The sequence below is a fragment of the Morus notabilis genome, unplaced genomic scaffold (genome assembly GCF_000414095.1).
Source record: "Morus notabilis unplaced genomic scaffold, ASM41409v2 Scaffold511, whole genome shotgun sequence".
In the NCBI taxonomy this organism is placed as follows: Eukaryota; Viridiplantae; Streptophyta; class Magnoliopsida; order Rosales; family Moraceae; genus Morus; species Morus notabilis.
Genome location: NW_010366479.1, coordinates 167,905 through 179,128, shown reverse-complemented (window position 1 = coordinate 179,128; position 11,224 = coordinate 167,905). Strand labels below are relative to the sequence as shown.

Below are 11,224 nucleotides of genomic sequence, written 5' to 3'. Positions count from 1 at the left end.
GTGTTCATTCATTTTCTAGCTCTTTCATTTACAAAGTTCAATCAAGTTCTATCAATTCACAGAAAATGGCCTCACCAAATTTCCCTGATTTCACTGCTCTTCCTGAGCTTCGTGAGGAGACATTTTTTGAGGAAGAAATGATGCCTTCCAACCCCACCTCCACTGAACCAGAAAATGCTCCGGTGGATAATGCTTCAGTATACAACAAAGAAGCCGGAGAACGCAGCAGAGGAAGAAGACCGCGAACTTCTCCGGCATGGTAGCATTTCACCGAGGAGCCCCGACCAAATCCAAAAACAGGTGAGATAGAAATTCGTGCAGTATGTAAATATTATAAAAAACACTTTTCTAATAAAAATGGTAGGGATAATGGTCATCTGGATAGACATTAGAAAATATGTCTACCGTTGCACCAAGGTGGGAGTGTGGACTCCCGCCAACAAACACTATCACTCACATCACATGGGTTACAAAATTTTACATACTATGCACAACGTGCTCGTGAGGCACTAGCTAAATTTCTAGCTAGTGCCGAATTGCCTCTTTCTTTTCCAGATGATGCCTCCTTCGAAGAATTCATCCAGACAGCCTTTTGCCCACAATTTAAACGAGTAAGTAGAAACACAACTCGTCTGATTGCATGAAAGTTTTTTATGCAATGAGACAATCTCTTGTTGATAATTTTAGGACTTTTAATGCTACTGTGTCTTGCACTTCTGATCTGTGGGAGGGGTGTAATAAAACTGGATATTTATGTGTCACAGCGCACTACGTTGATGATGATTGGGTTTTACAAAAAAGAATAATTGGTTTTCGTTTATGTCCATATCCTCATAACGCAACAACTATTTTCAGTAAAATAATGAAAATTTTTGAGTTTTATGGGATAGAAGATAAAGTTTTAACAATTACTTTTGATAACGCGTCAGCTAATATAGCTGCAATTAATCTGTTTAAACGTAGTTTGAAACCGACATTTGGAGGGGAAATTTTTCATCAACGGTTTGCGTGTCACATAATTAATTTAGTAGTTCAGGCAGGAATTGAACATATATCTGCTAATCTTACAAATATTAGAGAATCATTATCCTTCATATCTAGTTCTAGAGCTCGGCTCTAAGAATTCAAACAATATTGCAGGAATAGCCAGATACGCCCAAGAAAGTTTCCAACTGACGTGAGACATAGGTGGAATTCAACATATTTAATGTTGAAGGCAGCACTCCCATATTCACAGGTTATCACGACATACGTAAACAGTAAGAACGATCAAATTTTAATTTTCGATCCTGATTGGCAGATTGCTGAGTATTTTTTTAAATTTTTAGAAGTTTTTTACAATGCTACTGAATTACTTTCTGGAGTTTATTATCCTACTGCACATTTAGCTTTACATCAACTATTTAATATTTCAGAAATATTTTCTTATTATAGGGCTACACAACTTTTTGAAAATATAGTTAACTTAATGGAAAATAAATTTAAAAGTTATTGGTCAGGTTGTCCTATGTTATATGCATTGGCAACCATTTTAGATCCTAGGAGCGGAGTAGATGGAACTGAATCATTGATGACTGCTTCCGCAGAGAATTTAAAAATAGATATGCAACTAAGTATTATTGACGCTAAGAAAATGTTAAAAAAAGTTTTTAGTTTTTATGAAGCAAAATATAGCATGGGTAAAAAAGAACAGGGAACTTCATCGTCAACTACCAGTTCAGAGCCTAAAGGAACGTCGTGGAGTTTCTTGAAGAAGAAAGAGAAAACGGCATGATCGTCCTCAACACAAGCGTCTACGGAACTAGTCAAATATTTTGAAGTAAATTTTGTAATCGATGACGACAAACTAGACATCTTACAGTGGTGGAAGAGCAAGACATATCGCTTTCCAACACTGTCCATAATAGCTCGTGACATTCTGACAACTCCAGTGTCAATGGTAGCATCGGAGCAAGCTTTTAGCGCAAGCAACCGAATTCTTGACGAGAAGAGAAGCAGAATGCATCCAGATATCTTGGAGGGACTAATGTGCGTTAAAGACTGGGAAGATGCCAGAAGACGAAAACAACAATAAACAGATGATTCTAACTTAGAAATAACATAATCTTCTGGAAGCACTTAGGTTTGTAATTTACTATTCCTAGTTACTACACTCTTTTTTCCTTTGCTAAGGTTTTGTCTCGATCTCCCCACGGGTTTTACTTAGCAAGGTTTTTAACGAGGCAGTCATTTACGTGTATTCCTATTACGTCAATTCAATAAAGTCACATCTTTTGGGGCATTTGATATTTTTTTTAATTAAATTAAAAAAAAGGGCTGGGGCCGGCCCGTGAAGGGCTTGGGCCCAGGCCCTGGCCCTTATGGACTAGGGCCAGGGCCTGGACCGGGCCTGAATTTTTCTTCTCAGTCCCGGCCCAAGCACGACCTTGCATTGTGCAGGGCCGTGCCTGGCACGGCCCAGGCCCGTGATGGGCTTGGGGTCAAGCGTGCCGTGCCGGCCCGGCACAGTTTGACAACACTAGGGAGGGACCGGCGGTGGAGAAATGGAGGAGAGAGAGAAGAGAAAAAGAAAGAAAGAAAGAGAGAGAAAGAGGGACTGGTCTGGGCAGCCACGGGAAGGAAGGGAAAGGAAGGGAAAAAGAAAAAGAAAAAAAAGAAAAAAAAAAGAAAAAAGAAAGAGAAAAGAAAAAATAAAAGAAATATAAAAAAAATAAAAGAAAATATATTAAAATTAAGTGTATTTTTAAAAATTTTTGGGGTGAAAATTGAAAAATTAAAGGTAATTTATAACTCTTTAAAATAACTCAAAAATTTAGTGGACGTTTGGTTTATGTATTCCGAAACATTCTCATTTTACGTGTGTTTTTTATGAGAGAAAAATACTATAGAGAATCATGAATCATGATTCAGAATCAGAGACGAATACATAAAATAAACATCCCATTAATCTTTAATCACATGATTAATTAGAAAAAATTAATTTTAGATACATTAATATACACAATTAACATAATTAAATATGTTTAATTCTTAAAGGGGCTATAGCTAAGCAAAGTGGGAAAAATGGCCAAAACACTGAACAGGATACAAATCCAAATATTAATAAGCTTGTGGTATAAATCCGAAGCCACGAAAATAGAGTGGCATTCCACTGAATTTTCTCAAAACCGTCCATATTCGGTTAGGCCCTTACCACCTGACCCAAATCCACTCTAAACTAGGCCCGTATAATCCCGTGTGTATGGACAGTCCACATACACAGAGGGTATTCTAGTCATTTCAGTTCCGTTAAAAGGATGGCTTGTAATTCTCAAACCCTAATTACATCTTCCCCTTTTAAATTCGCTTTCAGAATATTCTGCAACCCCCATTTGTGTTAGAGCCCAGTATTTGTCTGATCCTTTTTTTTTTGTTGGAACATTTTCTCTTCTGATATAGATTTTCTCGTGTTTTCTTCACTTCATTACGTGGGGTTTACTTGGTTTTTTTTTTTTGGTGGTATAATGTGTTTTTGCCCAGTGATGGAGAAAACCCAAATTGAAATGAGCGGTTTTAGTGAATGTGGTTCTTGTCCTTCGTAAGTCCTTTTACACTCTACTGCCACCACCTCTTCTGCTTCTTCTTCTTCTTCTTCTTCTTCTTCTTTTCTTTTCTTTTCTTTATACACATACGTACATGCATACATATATATACACCCACACACACACATTCGCCAGGTGAGGTGGTACGGCGGTGGTTTTGTTTGAGGGTCTCTTTGAAGAACTTCCATTTTGCTATTTTAGGCCGCGGATGAGTCTCCCAAAGCTATGAGATCTGAGGGCTTTTCTTCTCTTCTTTTCTTCCAAAGCTATGGATTTCAAATGAGTTTTCTACTATCTCATTATCTAAAGTTTAATGGGGTTTATTTACCTTTTCTTTTTCAGGGGAGTAAAATGCAATTTTTAGAAATTATTTTGTTTTTGATGCACGATGATGATGATACATGCACTGGGCTCTGAGCAGTTCATTACTGTGCTTATTGATGGAAATGCAGCCTAGAAAGCTTTATCTGAACCCAATTTGTTTATTTTTTGTTCTTTCTTTCTTTTTTTTATGCTCTTTTTTTTCCTAACATTTTGGTTTTCGGTGTCCCAATATGTGAATAAATGTTTGTTTTAAATTCATTTGATTTATCTGGTGCTGCTTTGTTTTATTTTGCGTTTGTGTTTTAAATGTATTTATTGATTTATGCTTCAGTAGTTTTCAAGTAATTGTTTGATTTACATTTCTTCTTAGTTTTGCTGCTTTTGCCCTATGATGGAACAAATATAAGGCCTCGTTTGTTTCGCCGTTCGAGTCACAACTCAAATTTTTTTTTTGCTTTGAAGCAGTTACCATGGATTTTCATAATGAGCCGTGCTTTACATTTTTTGCTCCTTCGTCATCTCCTTCGTCTTCACAATCATCATCGTCATCATCACCACTTCCCTCTCTCTCTCTCTCTCTCTCTCTCTCTCACTCTCTCTAGGTGGTAGAAGATGTAAAGTGGTTCTTGATGAAAATTCTGTGGTTGTACTGAAATCTGAGGGCTTTCTAAATGACTTTCCTTGTCAAATCTTTTGTTTTAGCTTACATTTTTTTTTTGCTTTAGTATTAAATTTGATCTCTGGTTTCTTTTTTTTTCTTTAATTTAAATCTGTGTTTTTTTTTTTTAATTTTGAAAAGTCTAGATTAATCTAAGGATCATGCAATTCTATTACCATCTAGTATTGTTCTGTTTATATGATTATTGTATTTAATGTTGCCTCATTGATTATTTAGCTAATGTATTATGTAACCCCTTTTCTTGTAATTTAAACTACAAAATAAATGCAAGCTTTGCCAATTAACTTCTGCCTAAAAATACTGGGAGAGGGGAAAAAAAGGGTATTTAAGTCTTGCCCAATGATGGAAAATCATAGAATTGAGTAGTGCTTTGAGCGTCATTTTTAAGCCTCCATCTCTTCATGCACTACCAATGTCTCCACCACCACCTTCAAGATATACCCAACCCAACAAGACCTTTCTTGTTGTTGTTGTTGTTGTTGTTATTATTATTATTATTAGTTGGATTATTTTCATAAATGCCCCTGAAGTAAGATGGTGATGATGATGATGATGATGATGATCTGTTGTTGTTGCTGCTGCTATTGTTGTGGGTGGTGGAAAGCAGTGGTAGTGGTTGTCTTTGTTGACCTTAAGAGTGTGATTGGATTTCAGTGAAGCTTAAATGCCCATGAAAATCTCCAGCTATATTAGCTTTATGATCTGAGGGCAAGAAAGTCGTATGAATTTGTTGTAAGCCATTGCTTATGGATGAGGGGTTAATGAAAAATGATAAAACCAAACTCTTTACAAAAAAGTAAAAAACTAACTAAAAATTTCACAGACTGGCTTTTGTTAAGATGATATTCATTTGATGCGATTAAATGGTTAAAAATGACATTTTTCTTTGAACTACAATGCTTTTTTTAAATTTTATTTATTTATTTATTTATTTTTTTTTTATCATTATAAGTCATTTTGGCGTATAATGCTTATGAAGTTGCATTTTTCCTATTGCTGATTTGCTTAATTCAATTGGATCACATTATGAGGATTTCAGTTTTCTGTATGGTGTGGCTGAATTATCATGAGTACTAGACAATCAACTATTGGAGGCATTCAAATATAATATGCGTGAATACATTGAAATTTGTCTGTTTCTTTTATGCAAAATAGTTGTCTTGTTCTTATAGCTCTCTTCTGGTTCCTTCGCTAATTTGTCTTTAATTGGTTTTGTAAGCATGATGGAGTTGACAGTCCTTGCCAACCAATACAGGTAACAAGAATTGAGTCTCAATAGTATAAGAGATCTGGGAGTTTATACATGGGCCATGGCCAAGCACAAGAAATTCATGTAATAGGAATTCGGCCCACATTGAAGGTACATGTAAAGGTTTTCTAGGCATTTTCAAATAGATACTATAGAGCTAGTAGTGAGTTTTTTTTTCCTTGTTATTGTTAACTATGTTAGTTTCATATGTAAATATCTTTTTAACTGTTGAAAGGAGTTTATTTGTTACTAAAAAGAGCCTCACTAAGCAATCATTCCCATGAAGACAAATGAGAATTCAGCCCAATCAACTTTTCATTAGTTTTATCTAGCTTAGAACAAGTGATTTTCATAGCAACTAAAGTTTTCTTTGTTTCCATTTTTTTTCTTTTCTTTTTGAGAATAAAGTGACAAAAGACAGTACAAAAATGGCGTAGCCACTTCCCTATGCTAGTCATAGAGTCACGTGTGATTATTTCTTTTGGGCGAATGAGGGAAATAGCATAAATATCAATAATACCCTCTTTCATATACTTAAGGTTCAGATCCTCTTGTTCAAGTAGTCTTGCCATAGGATATGTTTGGTAGAGGGATTCATTCCCTGATTCGTGGTTCGCTACAGTATTTTCTCTCACAAAAAATTCACGTAAATAAAAAATGGTTCGAATCACATGGTTTGAATCCTCCAACCAAACGTCCTCATAGTGTTTTGTGTGGTCTCCGATGGTGGCATCGTTTTGCAGAACGGAGGCAAATAGAGAGAGAGAGAGAGAGAGAGACCTCTTGTTCAAGTAGTCTTGCCATAGTGTTTTGTGTGGTCTCCGATGGTGGCATCGTTTTGCAGAACGGAGGCAGAGAGAGAGAGAGAGAGAGAGGCATGAGACATTGTTGAGGATGACAAAAAGATTATTTTGGCGCGGCCTCATGATGATGCTGTTGTTGCGAGGAGCTCCCCACATCCGGTGGTGCGAGCATAGCGAAGAGATAGAGAAAGAAAATAAGGATAAAGAATTTTTTTAAAATAAGGATAAAATGGGAAAATAAATTTTTTTTTTTTTAAATCTTCTATTTACTAACTAATCAAAATAAGTTACTACTTACTATCTTAAATGTATGAAATCTACTATATTCTTCAAATAAAAAATAATGATGCTTATTCTACAAATTCCGATAATTTTCTTCTAGGTTTCAGTTTGGATTTTGTGTGTTGCATTTGTGACCTAACAGGCCTTTCCCAAATCAAATCTAAACTAGGTCCGTATGATCCCCACACCAGTGAATTTCCAGTCCTTACAAAGAGGATATTTTGGTCATTTCAAATATTGTTTTAATAAAGTATCCAGTAATTTTCAAAATCAAATTGTATCTATTCCTTTTCTTTTCGCTTTCAGAATCTCAGAAACCCCATTTGTGTCACCTTCTGAACACGTTCTTCTTTGTTGTTTGATGATGTAAGCTGATTTTGCCCAGTGATGGAAAAAAACCAAATCGAAACGAGCGGTTTAGCAAAGTGGTTCTTGTTCTTCACAAGCCTTTTTATACTGTACTGCCAACATCTCTTCTGCTTCTTCTTTTCCATATATATTCATACATATATATATACATAGATGAGTTTTTAATAGTTACGTTTCTATTGGTTAAAACCATTAAAATCACACTCATATATATACACACAAACACACGCACATATTTGTTGAGGTGGTACAGCCGTGGTTGTGTTTGGGGGTCTATTTGAAGAACTCCCATTTTGCTATTTTAAGCCCTTGACGAGTCTTCCAAAGCTATGAGATCTGAGGGCTTTTCATCTCTTTTTTCTATATATTTTTCAATGGTACCCATTTTAGTTTTTACCATGTAAGCCTTTGTTTGTGTTTCCTTTGGTTCTTTCCTTGAAAATTTTCAAATGGGTTTTTTCTAGTATCTCATTATTTGGGGTTTATGTGCCATTTTTTTATTTCTGGGGAATAAAGTGCAATTTTTAGCCATTATTTTATTTTATTTTATTTTTTTCTCTAAGTCCATTATTTTATTTTTGACATATGATGATGATGATACATGCACTGGGCTCTGAGCAGTTCGTCATTGCGCATATTGATGGAAATGCAGCCTAGAAAGCTTTGTCTGGACCCAATATGTTTAGATTTCGCTTTTCAGCTTTATGTGTTATGTATTGATTTGTTTGTGTTAGTTCTTTTTTTTCAAGTATTCTTCGAGTTTTGGTGATCCAATATGTATTTCATTTTATTAATATGGACCCACTACCTACAATTATATTAATCTGTATGTATGGATTTGTTTTAGATTACTTTTCAAGTAATATTTCGGTCTGCATTTCTAGTTTGTTTGGATTTGTTTTAGATTACTTTTCAAGTAATATTTCGGTCTGCATTTCTAGTTTGTTTAACAAGTGGTTCTTTCGAGTGTTACTTAGTCTAGTTTTGTAATTTAGAGTGGTGTGTTTTGTTGGTTTTGCCCTGTGATGGAACAAATATACTTTTGTTGGAAGCAGTTTCCATACTTTTTCATCATGAGCCGTGCTTAACATTTTTTGCTCTTTCCTCATCATCTTCATATCCTTCTTCTTCATCATCATCACCATCTCTCTCTCTCTCTCTCTCTCTCTCTCTCTCTCTCTCTCTAGGTCGTAGAAGATGTAAAGAGGCTCTTAATGAAAATTCTGTGGTTGTACTGCTAGTGACTGTATTTAGCTATGAGATCTGAGGGCTTTCTAAATGACTTTTATCTGTCATATTTTTTTTTTTTTGGGGTACTAAATGTAATCCCCAGTTTCCTTTTTCTTTAAATTTGCTAATTTTCTTGTGATTACTATTGAGTTGATTCTTCTGAACTGGCGTTTCATTCTTTTGTTGAGTATAATGTAGTTTAAACTAAAGAATATGTAATTCTATTTTCATTTTTAGACCATACCAATACCATTGAAGTATAGTCTACAGATCTGTTTTTATGCATATTGTATTTCACGTTGCCTCATCAATTGTTTAGCTAATGTACCATGTGACTCATTTCTTGCGATTTAAACTACAAAATATATGCAGGCTTTGTCAATTAATTTACGCCTAAAAATATTGAGAGAAAATGGTATTTCATTCTTGCCCAATGATGGAACATCATGGAGAGAAAATGGTATTTCATTCATATTGAGTAGTGCTTTGAGCTTCATATTTAAGCCTCCATCTCTTCATCCACTCCGCCTTCACCACCATTACTTTTAGTATCTACCCAACTAGGCCACTCTTGTTGTTTGTTTGGATGATGATGATGATGATAATGATTTGTTGTTGTTGTTGTTTTTGCTGCTGTTGTTGTGGTTGGTGGTTAAAGTCAGTGGTTTTGGTGGTCTTTGTTGACCTAATAATGGGTGTGATTGGCTTTCAATGAAAGCTTAAATGTCCATGAAAATCTTCAGCTGTGTATGGCTATGTGATCTGAGGGCAAGCTAATTGTAATTTTTTTTGGGATGTGATTAAATGCTTAGAAATGACATTTGCTCATTTGAATTTATATCGTTTAGTGCTTAGAAATTATTTTTGATCATTGGATGTTTTGTTTATCTTTTTATAATTTGGTAAGCTTTTTGGCCACTTTTGTATTCAGAGGTTTGAGGATACCTTATCCTTCGCCTGTTATTGATTTTATCATAAAGTTTTTCTTATAAAAAAAATTGTTTTTGGCCTAAAAGGCTTAAAAAGTTGCATTTTTCCTCCTTTTTTTTTTCTCTCCTCTGAATGCCCGCAGATGGCAATTTTCAAACAAAAATTATCTAAAATGTTTGAGACACCACCTAAAATTGGTTATCTAAAATCTAAAATGGACAAAAATCAACCTGAAATTTTGTTGAAGCTGGATCATTTTAACTAATTTATTATTATTATTATTATTATTATTATTATTATTATTCTTCTTGTTGTTGTTGTTGTTATTTTATCTGTTATGTGTAAATATTTATTCGTTCGTTTTAGGTTTTTAAGTTAGTGAATCTCATTGCCTTTTAGTGCATTTGCAATTTTCGGCTATTTATGAACAGTGTATTTCATTTAATCTTTCTGGAGCTTCTTAAATTATATTTTGTATATTTGTTCTATAGTATTTTCTACTAGTATTTTGGTTTCAATTTCTGCTGAGTTTCACATGTAGTTAATTCTTTCAGGTGTAACGTTATATTTTGCTGCTTTTGCCCTGTGATGGAACAAATACTTTGTTGGAAGCAGTTACCATGGTTTTTCATCATGAGCCTTACTTTACATTTTTTGCTCCGTCGTCGTCATCTTTAATGTCTTTCTTTCTTTCTTTCTTGATTTATTCTCTCTCTCTCTCTCTATCTATCTATCTATCATTAGGTGGTAGAAAATGTAAAGAGGCTATTAATGAAAAATTCTTTAGTTGTACTGCTGTTGACCATATAGAGCTATGAGATCTGAGGGCTTTCCAAATGACACTTGAATGTTATATATACTGTTATAACTTGTTATTTTCTGATAGATGATGATAGTTGGTTTGCACTCACTCTTTTGATCTGAGTAATTTTGTTGAAGCTCAAGAGAGTGCAATTTTTGTTATTATTATGTGATAATATTTATATTTTGTTCTTTTGTGTTTTTTGTGTACATTTTCTTTTGTGTTGTTGCCCTGTGATGGAAAAAAACCAAACCGAAACGAGTGGTTTTAGCAAAGTTGTTCTTGTTCTTCATAAGCCCTTTGATACTCTACTGCCACCATTTCTTCTTCTTCTTCTTCTTCTTCATACAATCTTACATTCATATATATATACACACATATCCATTGAGGTGGTACGGCGGTGGTTGTGTTTGGGGGTCTTTTTGAAGAACTCCCATTTTGCTTTTTAATGTCCAAAGCTATGAGATCTGAGGGCTTTTCATCTCTTCTTTTGTTTGTGTTAGTTTTCTTCAAGTAATTTCTGAGTTTTGGTGTTCCTATTATGTATTTCATTTGCTTAATCTGGACCAACTACAATTTAGATTAATATGTGTTGATTTGTTTTGTAGTATTTTCAAGCAATACATTTTTTGCTTAGTTTCACATGTTTTTTCAAGTGTCACTTACTCTAGTTTTGTAATTTAGAGAGGTTTATTTTGTTGGTTTTGCTCTGTGATGAAAATATATAAGGCCTATTCTTTTTGCGGGTTCTAGTTGAGAAATTGAGTTGAAAAATGAATTTATGTGACAGAAAATGCTAGCAAAAAGTTTTGAGTTGTGATTCGAATTGTGAAAAAAACCGTGCTTAGTTGAAAGCAGTTGCTGTGGATTTTAATTATGAGCCGTGCTTTACATTTTTTGCTCATCTTCTTCATCTTTATCATCATCATCATCCCTCTCGGTGGTAGGAGATTGGAAGAGGCTCTTAATGAGGAT

The 11,224-nt window shown here is 34.5% G+C and overlaps 2 non-coding genes across 2 annotated transcripts; both read left to right on the top strand.

Annotated features, from left to right (window-relative positions):
• Positions 1 to 3,968: 3,968 nt before the first annotated feature.
• LOC112093965 lies at positions 3,969 to 4,055 on the top strand. The gene has a single exon (XR_002903288.1). It is a non-coding gene; the product is annotated as a small nucleolar RNA snoR118 (small nucleolar RNA).
• Positions 4,056 to 7,874: 3,819 nt separating this feature from the next.
• On the top strand, positions 7,875 to 7,961 carry LOC112093966. Its single transcript, XR_002903289.1, has one exon. It is a non-coding gene; the product is annotated as a small nucleolar RNA snoR118 (small nucleolar RNA).
• The last annotated feature ends 3,263 nt before the right edge of the window (positions 7,962 to 11,224 follow it).